This window comes from Notechis scutatus, chromosome 1 (assembly GCF_049901735.1).
Source record: "Notechis scutatus isolate UNSWTSFEM ecotype Mainland chromosome 1, rNotScu1.2, whole genome shotgun sequence".
NCBI lineage: Eukaryota > Metazoa > Chordata > Lepidosauria > Squamata > Elapidae > Notechis > Notechis scutatus.
The window spans coordinates 95,975,413-95,987,633 of record NC_142009.1 but is presented as its reverse complement, the minus strand read 5'-3'; positions in this window follow the sequence as shown (position 1 = coordinate 95,987,633).

The window sequence follows — 12,221 nt, the reverse complement described above, 5'->3', positions numbered from 1 at the left end:
AGTTCCAGAGAGAGTCAATCAGTCCAAACAAAACACAAAGTTCTCACTTTCTCTTCCTGGTGAGGTATCAAAGGGAAAGGAAAAAACCTCCAATCTATATTTTAAAGCCTTGTTGCAATTAATTTCTGGTCTCAAGATCTTCAAGGCATCTCCTCCAACAAAATCTTTATATATATATATATATATATATATATATATATATATATATATATATATATATATATATATATATATATATATATATATATATATATATATATATATATATATATATATATATATATATATATATATATATATATATATATATATATATATATATATATATTTATTTATATCTCTTCCTTCCCACTTATAACAAGAAGCCAAGTTTTTACCTTTTATAAAAAAAAAACAGGTTTCTCAATGGCCATTTGTTGATTCCATAAGGAAGGAGAGTGAACTTTCCCTTTCAGCACTCAATTTTGCCGCTTGAAGTCCTCCTCTGGAAATGAAGTATTATTCAGAAAACCATAGTTCTCAGGATTAAACGCCTCTTAAAATCCTGGGTCAGCCACAAAAACTTTCTCTTAACAACTTTCTCCTCTCTTCCTCCTGCTCAGTCTTACCCAGCTGCCGGCTTCTTTGAGGCGGCCATTACAGACTGCCGCTCGACCGTCTTGGGGGAGGGGGGTTTTGCCGGCTGGAAAGGGGGTCTGCAACACCCCCAAACCCCTCACCAGCTCCCCCTATCTTTGGCTGCCTCTTCGTGGCAGCCTTAGCCTCCAGATCCGTGGATCGGAGGCACCAAAGCGGCTAGCGCGGCAGGGATCACGCAGGATCGCAAATCCCTGCTGCTAGCGAAGCCGACAAACCGGAAGTCCCGGACCAACTCTTTTCATACTCTACATAAATGACCTCTGTGATCATATCAAGAGCAACTGCGTTCTCTTCGCTGATGATGTAAAGCTATATAACACCACAGACAATACTGCTACCCTTCAAAAAGACCTTGACTATATATCAGAATGATCAAACAAATGGCAACTTCAAATCTCAACAAATAAATGCTCTGTCCTACATATTGGCAAAAAAAAACACAACAGAAAATAAAATACAGGCTGAATAGATCATCACCTTGTTGATGATCCAAATTCTGTCAAGGATCTTGGAGTACTCATCTCTAACAATCTAAGTGCTAGAGCCCACTGTAACTACATAGCCAAAAAGGCGTTAAGAGTTGTTAACCTAATCTTACGTAGCTTCTTCTCTGGTAATATTCCACTAATAACTAGAGCATACAAAACATTTGCTAGACCTATACTTGAATACAGCTCATCAGTCTGGTACCCATATCATGTATCTGATATTAACACAATTGAAAAAGTCCAGAAATATTTCACAAGAAGAGTTCTCCACTCCTCTACTCCTTGCAGAATACCTTATGCCACCAGACTCAAAATTCTAGACCTAGAAAATCTAGAACTACGCTGTCTTCGGTCTGATCTAAGTATAGTATATAAAATCATACATTGCAATGTCCTACCTGTCAATGAGTACTTCAGTTTCAACCATAACAACACAAGAGCAAACAATAGATACAAACTCAAGGTTAATCACACCAAACTTGATTGCAGGAAATATGACTTCAGCAACAGAGTGGTCAATGTCTGGAATACTCTACCTGACTCTGTGGTTTCTTCCCCAAACCCCAAAAACTTTAACCTTAGACTGTCTACTATTGACCTCACCCCTTTCCTATGAGGTCTGTAGGGGGCGTGCATAAACGCACCAATGTGCCTACCGTCCCTGTCCTATTGTTTCTTTTATTTTTTATTTTTCTTATATGTATCCATGTATTCATAACTATGTTTTTACTTATACCTTGTAAGCAATTGACAAAAATAAATAAATAAATAATGAGAGGCGATTTGGAATAGTGGTTAAGACATCAGCTGGCAGACTGTGAATTCTAATCCCATTTTAGGCATGGTTAACTGGGTGATTGTGGGCCAGTCAGTCTATCTTAGCCCTAGGAAACATGCAATGGTAAACCACCTCTGAAAAACTGCCAAGAAAATTTCAAGGACGAGTCGAAGGAGTCTTCAGGAAAACTAACATGAAGGCATGCTTTACAAACAACATATCAACCTTGGGGGATCAATATTGACTATTTTGGGAACCCTGGCTTAGACTAACCACAAATTTCAGCAACACTAGAAAAAATATCAAGCATTTGTGTTAGTCTTCTACACTTCACTGTTACAGGAACTCTTCAGATATGATATCTGAATTAACATATAATGTTTGATTTTATGAAAAATCAATTTTTCATCTTGTAGCATTTGGGAGAAATTTACTTAAAAAAATAACCAAGATGACAGAAAAATAGTACATACTCGAAATCAAATGACTCCATCTGGATATTGTTTAAAATGCCTGAACTGCTCCAATGGCCCACTCAGTGTTTGAAAAATCTCAGACTTTCAAGTTCTCAGGTTTATTTTACTGACAATTCACAATTTAGAGTGATACATTGTTTATATTTATTAAACCAAAGAAATATGGTTTTTAGTTTTTTAATTGGCAGTTTTATTGAATGTCTAAAATTTTGTATTATTGGGAAAATGTCTTCAGTAAAGACTAAAGCAAAGGATATCATAAAGAACAAAAGGCATTATTTAAATTTCAGTGTGGGCATGAATATTTTGCAAGGAAAGAAGGAAAGAAAGAGATATTGTGAATGTTGTTGATATAATCTAGATTTAGCCAGCACTGGACTAAGGCATTATCTTCATTTGTTTCCATAGGCAAGGAGGGTGGGGGTGCCTATAAGTCTTGGGGTGGAGAGTTTCATAGCAGCTTTCTATAAAAGTTAAATAGAGTAGGTGAGTATAGGACTCTGGAGGCACTTTGGTTTCCAAACTCCACAAAGATCATATCACCTTTTGTTGTGTTTATTTTCTAATCAGGCAAAACAATACACAAATTAGCTCTGCCATGGGCTATACTTTGGTTGTCTAATCAGAAGAATCACTATCTTTGCCTCCTATTTTGCTTTTAATGACAAATCTAGAGACAAGTTGACAGGAATCAATCTAAAGCAAAAATCTACAGAGTCCTGTGATGCTTGATTTACATAACAGCAACAAACTTGTACCTCCAAATGTACACCAAAAAGATTTCATTTTGAGAAAATAAACTGCAGGATCTAACGTTTCCATTGTAATAGTCAATGCAGGAGCTTGATCTGTATTGAAAAACTGATTGCTCAATTTTTTATTGTTAAATAATTGATGCGACTCTAAGGTCCTTAAAAAAAAATTTTTTTTGTAGGATATTACACAGCTGAATGTAATAGAAAGGAGAAGTGCCTTAAGAGTGCAGAATACATGGCTAACGTTCTCCTTATCTCACAGTCCCTAATGCTTTCTCCAGTTCATCCAGAAAATGGATGATGCAATAGTTTTGGGAATGTGGATAGATGCTAGATAGACAAATAGTAATTCCCAAAGAAGACAGGCTGTACTAGTGATAGTCACAATCTTTCTTCCAATCATTAATAAGAGTTGCAATATTTTTCTATTGTATCATTATGTGCTGCTTATTTGGAGAGAGAGAGAGGAGAGAGGGAAAGAAAAAAAGAAAAGAAAGAACAAAAGAACGAAAGAAAGAGAGAAAGAAAGAAAGAAAGAAAGAAAGAAAGAAAGAAAGAAAGAAAGAAAGAAAGAAAGAAAGAAAGAAAGAAAGAAAGAAAGAAAGAAAGAAAGAAAGAAAGAAAGAAAGAAGCAAATGAATCAACTGCAGGGAGATTATTCAGAATAATTAAGACTACTTTTTCTACAAGAGCCTCCAGATTGAGTCAGCTTCATAGGCAATGTGGTGCAGAGTTGACTTGTAACTTTGTCTTGACCAGGTTTCTAAAATTTGTCAAAAAATTCTATGCATACCCAATTAACAATATCTTTAAACATAAAAAAATGCTTTAATGAATTAATAGGGATAACACCAAACTGAAGAAAAATACAAACTTAAGAAAAAATATATCACTGGTTTAATAATAAATATACCACTATATGCTACTATAATCAATAAACAAATCTCAGATGTAATGACATATGATGCATCCTTTGATGAGTAGAAAACATTGCTTTTTACAAAATAGATAACATAGTTCTGACTACCATTCCTTGACATCTGAAATAATACTCAATTTCCAGTTTCTCAATATGATCCTTTTTAGCCACCCCATGTTTGATACCACCATAATTCCCGATAAACAGCAGATTTCAAAGCTTTGGTATATAGTTCATCATTACACTAACATTTTTAATATTTAAAAGTTTTGCCACAAATCTGCTTATGTACATTAATGTACTTCCTAAAAAAAAATTCTAAATGATCATATTACCATATCATATGGGTAAACAAACTCTCAAATTTTTCACATCTCCAACCTAGAAATTTTGTTGCCCTTCCTTTCAGATATATTCTTTGGGGAATCCAGAACATTTAAAGACTGTAATCTTGTCTTGCTCAGTTTTGACTGTGCCTTGTCTTGCATTAACTATCTAAATTAGGAAAAACCTTCTGGATTACATCTTTCAAACTGACAAAGTTGAGTATGGTGAAGCAGCACAGTGGCTACACTGGTCCCAGAATGGAACTGATAGCAGTAGTGTGGCCTATGATTTTTCTACAGTCATGCACTGGGTTATTTAGGGCAAACCTTAGCTGCAACCTGAGGGTCCAATAAAAGCAGCTGGAAGTTTGGGGGATTAACTAGCATCAAAACTGTTGGAGGAGCAGCTACCACTGTCCATTACATGAGATGTGCTAACATTCCTGCTGGAGGAGACATAACAATAGTATTTTATTTATTTTTTATTTATTTGATTTTTTCAATCACTTACAAGATAATGGGTATAAGTATAAACATGAGTAAGAATACAGGAAATAGGTATGAATAAATGGGGATGATAGGACAGGGACGGCAGGCATGATTGTGCACTTATGCACTTATATACCACCCCATAGTGTTTACAGCACTCTGGATTGTTTACACTGTAGAAACATTATTTACATATTGTCCCCCAACAATCTGGGTCCTCATTTTACCAACCTCAGAAGGATGGAAGGCTGAGATAACCTCAAACCTTATCAGATCAAACTCCAGACTGTAGGCAAAGTTTGCCTGTAATACTACACTTTAACCACTGCATCACCAGAGACATGCAGGAAGAGGAGGAGGAGGAAGAAGGCATAATAGAGAGTATACAACCATCCCAGGCTGTGCTATGACCCCTCCTCTAAACCAGGTTACTTCAAAATACTTGGGTGGCCAAGCACCTGCAGTGCAATGGATCTTGAGCATGCTTTGCCTCCAGGAAAGTAAACTTGGGAAAGTATTGACAAGTTCTTCTGAAACGGACCAAACAGGCTGGATAATATCCTTGTGGGAGGCTTATCTATTTCTGCAACATATTTAGTTTTTAAAATGTCTCTTTTACCTTCAGTTTTGAAATGTCATGATCTTAGGCAAAGTTATACTCCACTCCATGTGATCTTCTCAGCTCATTTCAGCTGGAAAGCTGGTTTTGGTGCATTTAAGGGAAGGGAACCAACTATTCTGGATGGTTCAAAGGGCTTAGCAAAAATACCGGATCTGATATATTCCATGCTACAATGATTCCCCTTTTGAAATTCTATTTTTTTTAAATTTTATAAATATAAATCTTATCCCCACATTCTTTATAAATATTATTGCTCTTCCAAACATCCAACCCTCTTTAAGGTGGAATGGTTAGAATGAGTCTATGATAAGATTTTATATATAGGGGATAACATTGGGCGTGAGGACATATGAGTAAAGCAGGATTTCATTTCCTTTTCCAAACTTCGTTATTTTAAAAAAATTAAGTATTGCAGTGACATCTGTGTGTACATGTGTGCATGAGAAAGTTCATGTACATTTATTGCCAGAAAAGTCCTATATTTATCACAGTCAAGTTATTACCTTCTTCTATTTTGGGTTGCCAAGTGACTCATCCTCAACCACAACAACTCACCACATTGCTGGCATGTTTAAAAATATGTGATTGGATTTTTAACACTTGGCACATAACATATTATATTTGCCTTAATAAAATTTGCCTGTATATGATTTGTTACTGCAATTTTCTTTTTTTTCTTTTTTTGCTAATAATACTAGACTTCGGATGTTTTAAATGCTAATCTGATAAACCCTTTTCAAAGTAAGGATGAAAGCTTTGGAGTCATGGTCAATAATATCGGAGATTTAGCGATAAAACTGTTTTACAAAAGCAAAGGAAACAGAGTAAACACTGCAGAAAGTGCAGTCATGCTGGGTGGATATCAGTAGGGTTCTAGGAAGCTTTTGAAAAATATAGTTCCTCACTTTTTTTTGTCTAAAAACAAGTATTCAAAAATTAGAGAGAAGACAAAGACAACATCATTAGAAATGCATCTCCTTTGCATTGCATGTCAATAATAACATAAAATAATCCTATTAATCAAATGGCATAGAACCTTGCATTCTGGCTAGCAGATCCATGGCTTATCTGTCATCTTCATAACTGCCATACACTTTGTCAGAATAAATAGCATAGCTATTTTCCTTCTGCAGAATAACTTATTTCTTCTCACTGTATAGTTTAAGATAGTGAGTGGGTTCACCCATCAAGATAAACCACATTTTGCTTTCTGTGGTTTATTGATTGAACTACAACTGACTGCTTTATGCATGAAGCTAAACCATAAATCAGTTACAAACTACATTGACTAAATTCACACAATATGCTAAGCCAAACAAAACAAACCACATGAGTTAAATGAATTGATTCTAACCTCAAAATAGAATCTGTTGTTCTGTTAGAGTGAACAACTGAAACTAAATTGTTCTCAATAATTTCTATATACAGAGCACATTAATAAAGGAGCAAAATAGCCTCTCTGTTTATTAGTTTATAAGCATTATGGATTCTAACATTTATAAATCTATCTTCTGTTTATCATCTATCTATCTAAAATATCTTTGAGTCCTTGTGACTGACAACATAATTCTTCTTGGTCTCCTCCACATAATAGCTTCAGGAAACACTAGGTTTTGGATAAATCTCCCTGTTTAAATCCACAGTAGTACTTTTTATGGCTATCCCATAGCACAGGGCTAGCTTGCTTAGTGAATTATGTCATTCAATGTCAGCATTTGGGAATTCTACAGCTTGTCATGCCCCTGTCCGATTCTGAATCTGAGGAGGAAGATGAACAGCTGACAGGGAGTGGGAGTGTGGCTCTGTTGGCTGTGGAGGAGGATGGGGAAGTCCAGCTGGGCAGAGCATGGGAGAGATAGAACAAGGGGGAGAGAGTTCAGAGGAAGATCCAGGCCCACCCCCTCTTCATCCTAGGGCATGCAGGGAGGAACGGAGAAGAGAGAAACATAGGTTGCATGGCTTACGGGGGAGGAAAGGGCCCTGATTCCCTTCATTAGCCACAGCTGGGAAGACAGTTGATAAGAAGTTGCATGTGGCAGGCTGCTGGGAGCAAATGTGACTTTATCCTGTGTTGTCGTGGTTTATCTGTGTTCCTGGTATCTTCCCAATCGTATGAGTTTTGCCGTGCCTTCAAGTCTGAAATTCTTGCTCCTGCCCTGCCAAACTAATTACCTCAATTTGGTTTGTTTGGACTTTAAATTGCAGTTTGTGTTGCTCATGTTTTGGACTTAATTTTCTGCAGTCAAAGGCTGTTCCTGGGAGAGTTTTTCTCCAGCCAGAATGTAACCTGAACATTGGGGGCAAAGTTGGAGATAATAAAGGGACTCGTTGCTTATCTTACTGTGTTGCCTTTGTGCCACGTCCCGGTCATCACACAGCTGTTGGCTAGACCATGGAGTTGAAAAAGAATCATATTGGAAGAAAACAATGACAAGCTATTTCCCCAAGAAAATGGTGACATGGGAACAATCAAATTCAATGTGATTGCATCTTTACTTATATAGGTATTTGCAGCAAACTAGGATTGAGATGTTGTATGTTTGTGACACAAGGATACAAATCTTGCTCTTCAGTACTTGCATTCTGTTTTTTGACATGAGTACATACATTGTGTTTTTTTGTACTATGATGTCATGGTACATGTTTTATCATGTACACTACTTTGTCCTGACTTGCATGCTTGGCTCTTTCTTTTGGGAACATATGGAATGTATAGAAAAAATAATATAGAACTTTTTCTAGACAGAGAAATAAATATGTTCTATATTCTCTTTTTCTATGACAAACTCCATATACTTTTCTTTATTATCCAAATCAGCTTTAACAATCTTTATGCATAGCTGCTGCATTGAAATAGAATTCTAAATTTGGATATGGTAATTTGACATTGCTTCTTCATGCTTTTATATACATTGAAATTAACAAGTCTTCTCAATTCACAGCAGAACCTTTTTATAAGGCAATATCAGATTATTCTATGTGTAGGGGGAAAGTGAAAGACTGACATCTTGGTGAGGCTGAAGCTCTCCATTTATTCATATAGCAGATATGGCATGGACTGTACAAAGACAGGCTTTGTTAACTACCTTGTTAGTATGGTTCAGCTTCATATATTCATATATGGTTAATTACCCAGCAACTGGAAAGTATTTCAAACAAAATACCAATAACTACTGATTTCTGAAGTATTTGGATAGAAATATATTAATTGCTGTGTAATTTTTTTTGTACACATGCTTTAGAAAGAACACAAATCTGGACAACATGGACAGATAAATTATACATGATCATGGCGATGCAGAGAAACAGAAAAGATTCTTAGCAGATGTTGATCATTATGATTAAGACTTGACAGAATGATTCCACAAGTCAATACTGAGAGATCCAACAGTGACATCTCCAACTCTGAGAAATCAATTTGAGGAGGACATACCCAGCAACTGTCAAAACAATGGATCCTACGGTTCTGTAGTCTTTTATACATAGCCAACTCTCTGAGTCTTTGTTCCTTTCTGTTTTCTGAGTCAAAAAATCTTTTGTGAAGGTTTAGAGAGGGTGGGCAATTTCACACTTCTTCCTCCACCCCTTGAAGAATGATTCTGACATATTTTATGGGATCTGGAATTATAAGGTGTCAATGTTTGAAAATAACCATCCTTATCTATAGTGTTGGAGTTGAAGAGTTTGGGGTGTACCAGAGCATTCTTGAGAGAGAAAATTTAGCTGAGAAGTATCAGTGGCATAGATTTTATCACTGTAAAGAGAAAGGATAATTATTTTAAGAGATAGGCAAAGTTTAGGACTTCCTAGCATCAGGAAGGAAGGAAGTACTCTGCTCATATGTGCCTAGGAAGAAATTCAGAGGAAATAACTTGATATTACAATCTCTTAGGGAAACAGGAGATAGAGAAACCAATAAAGAAGGGCATAGAATAAATCCTTAAGTCTCTACATCCCTACTAACTTCTGTGGCCAGTGGATCATGATGCAGTGAAGAGACAATGCCACACACACTTCTACTGCATTTTACTTGCTACTATGACATACCTTAGTATTTCAAACCACTAAGTCAAAATTGTAGTTGCCAAAAGGCAATTATCTTTATTTAATACCTATCTTAGCATATATTAAGTCTACTGAGAAAATTAATGAAGCATTCAGGCATTCTGAATAGCGTTGATGCTTTAATCCGAGATTAAAGGATCCATTTTTTAAAAAATTTCTTAGAAGTCAGAGAATAACACTTCATAGTGTCTTGGACTTCATGTAACTGAGTGTATTTGATAACATAATGAAACAGATAGCCATTGCAGATTTCTTCCAGGGGTACAAAACTAGTTTCTCAATTACTGTTCTCCTTTCCTTTTATTTTTAACAGCTAAATGATACAACTAAAAATTCTGATTTAAATTCTGGACTCATTACTTCATTTAAGATGAGATGGAGCCCCTGTTTTTGTGTCCCAAGAATCCATACGAATTCAAAATGGGAAAGTACTGACAATTTGTCCTGCCTACTCAGTCCCACAGTTTGTCATCCTCCTGAGAAAATTTGAGATAAGCATCAAACTAGTCTCAAGAAACACTTAGGAATTATTTATTTGTTTTCGTGTTTCAGAGACAAGCAACATTATTCTACCATTCTACCTACTGTCCATAGATTTAGATCACTTACATAATATTATTACTTTGTTTTAAAATAACAATTTTCTTTATAACAGTTATACAATGATGAAAAGAAATGAACATTAACAAGGAAGACCACTGCAGTGGGTAAATCCAGCTAAAAAATGATGGGATTCAATCTGTCAAAAGGATAAGTTATCAGGAACTCATAGCTGTCATGTTCGGCATCTCCTTTCCACATCTCCCTAATAATATTAAATTAATGATGAGATGTCATCATATTCATATTTTCCTTCCCCTGGGAACAGCTTCCAAGGACGGGGAGTAGCATGGAGAAAATCGAAGGACAATGCTGTCAAATTCTACATCTTCTTCTTTAATTAAAGATTCTGTGAAGACTTGGAAGCAGCCCATGGAAAAACAGTGCCATGTATCCCCTTACAAAGCACAGCCTGGGCCTAATAAGAGTTGCTGAAATTGCTATAGATTTCAGTGTTGACAGCAGTGGCTGTAGCATGTGTGGCTTTCCATTTTATAAAAACATCTCATCTGACTATGTAGGACCTGAAAATTTGAGAGAAAGATTAGATTGCCAACATATTGTGTTATGGCTTAAACCCTCCCAAACAAATTGGATATAGATGGGATGGAAGGGGCAGAGAGTCCAGCTTTAAGGTTATTAAGAATATTTCCATTACAAAGCACTTGATATAAATATTACTGGATATAAATATACTTATAGATACATGCGTATCTATCTATATCTATACTTTCATAAATATTTACATACAGTGTGAATTTATTTTAATGGTTTATGTTCAATTTTGTAAGGATTTAAAGTCCTCGTGGAGTTAGTGTACAAACATTGCAAAAAGTAAATACATGCCGCCAAAAAGATAAAAAATGCCTTTATGTTAAATAAATGTATTTCAAGTCTTTGAAGTCTGTATGGATATGCGTGTGGACAGAATATAGATATAGCTGTGTGGGTTGGTGACTTATTCTTCCATAAAGAAAAGAGATGCTTTCAATTCATGAAAGGGAATGAAATCCAGCTAAGGCTTTTACTAGAGAGAAGGCAGAGCTTAATCTTTTATGGATTGTTCCTTCCCTGCACAGTGCTGTACTACTTCTTGTCCACTTCAGAGAGATTCTAGTCAGATGCGAGTTTAAAATTCAGAATCAGGAGCAAGTGATCAAGCTGAGACACAAGATCTGTCACATCAATAGAATAGATCCTTACTATTTGACCAGCCAGGGAGCAAGAGATGATTTCAGGGTTGCAACTAATCAGGATTTGAAAGATTCATAATGCCATTTTATGATAAAACTCTTTCTATTTTTAGCTTTTCTATAGCTCCGTCGCTTTTTCTTGGAAAGACAATGAGAGATAGTGCTGGATTGGACGGCTGGTCAAAAGGACACTTAGAGGTCCCCAACCCCTGGTGTGCAGCCTGGTGCTGGATCACACCCATTAACAATTGGGATGCAGAAATGGTGGGCATGTGTGCATGAAGCTGCATTTGTGAAAGTGGCATGCACACGCAAAACCATTGCCTCTCATCCCTGCCGTCACTGCCTCTGCCAGTCTGCTGACCTGGAAAGATTGGGAACTGCTGCCTCCGATTCACAAATGCTCTAGTATTTATGTTAGGTTAAAACTATTCCTTGTCTATTCTAGCAGTAACTGGATTTGCAGGTTCACTCAACATGCTGCTGTGTTGTTTCCCATTTAAACAATGGAGTAAAGTCAGTCATGATGTCAGAGAAAAATAGGCCTTCATGCCTTTCCTGCTTCTTTCTCATAAAGGATGGAACAAAAAATGAAGGCAGTCACATACCCATATATTTATAGAGGAAATTTCCATTTGTTTGAAGATTGTCCATTCAAAAGACCAGATTAAAATAAAGCATGATATGAAAGGAGATTAGGTGCCTTGAAGTCTGCTCCCTTTCAACAATTAGAACCCTAGACAGCAGACTAAGCTGGCACAAACTATCCAATTTCAATTTTCCCTAGTTTATATCACATTTTTATTATTATTTTCATATAATAAGCCTATTAAAATGAGCTCCTACTCATATTAGGGCTTCTCTTTAATAG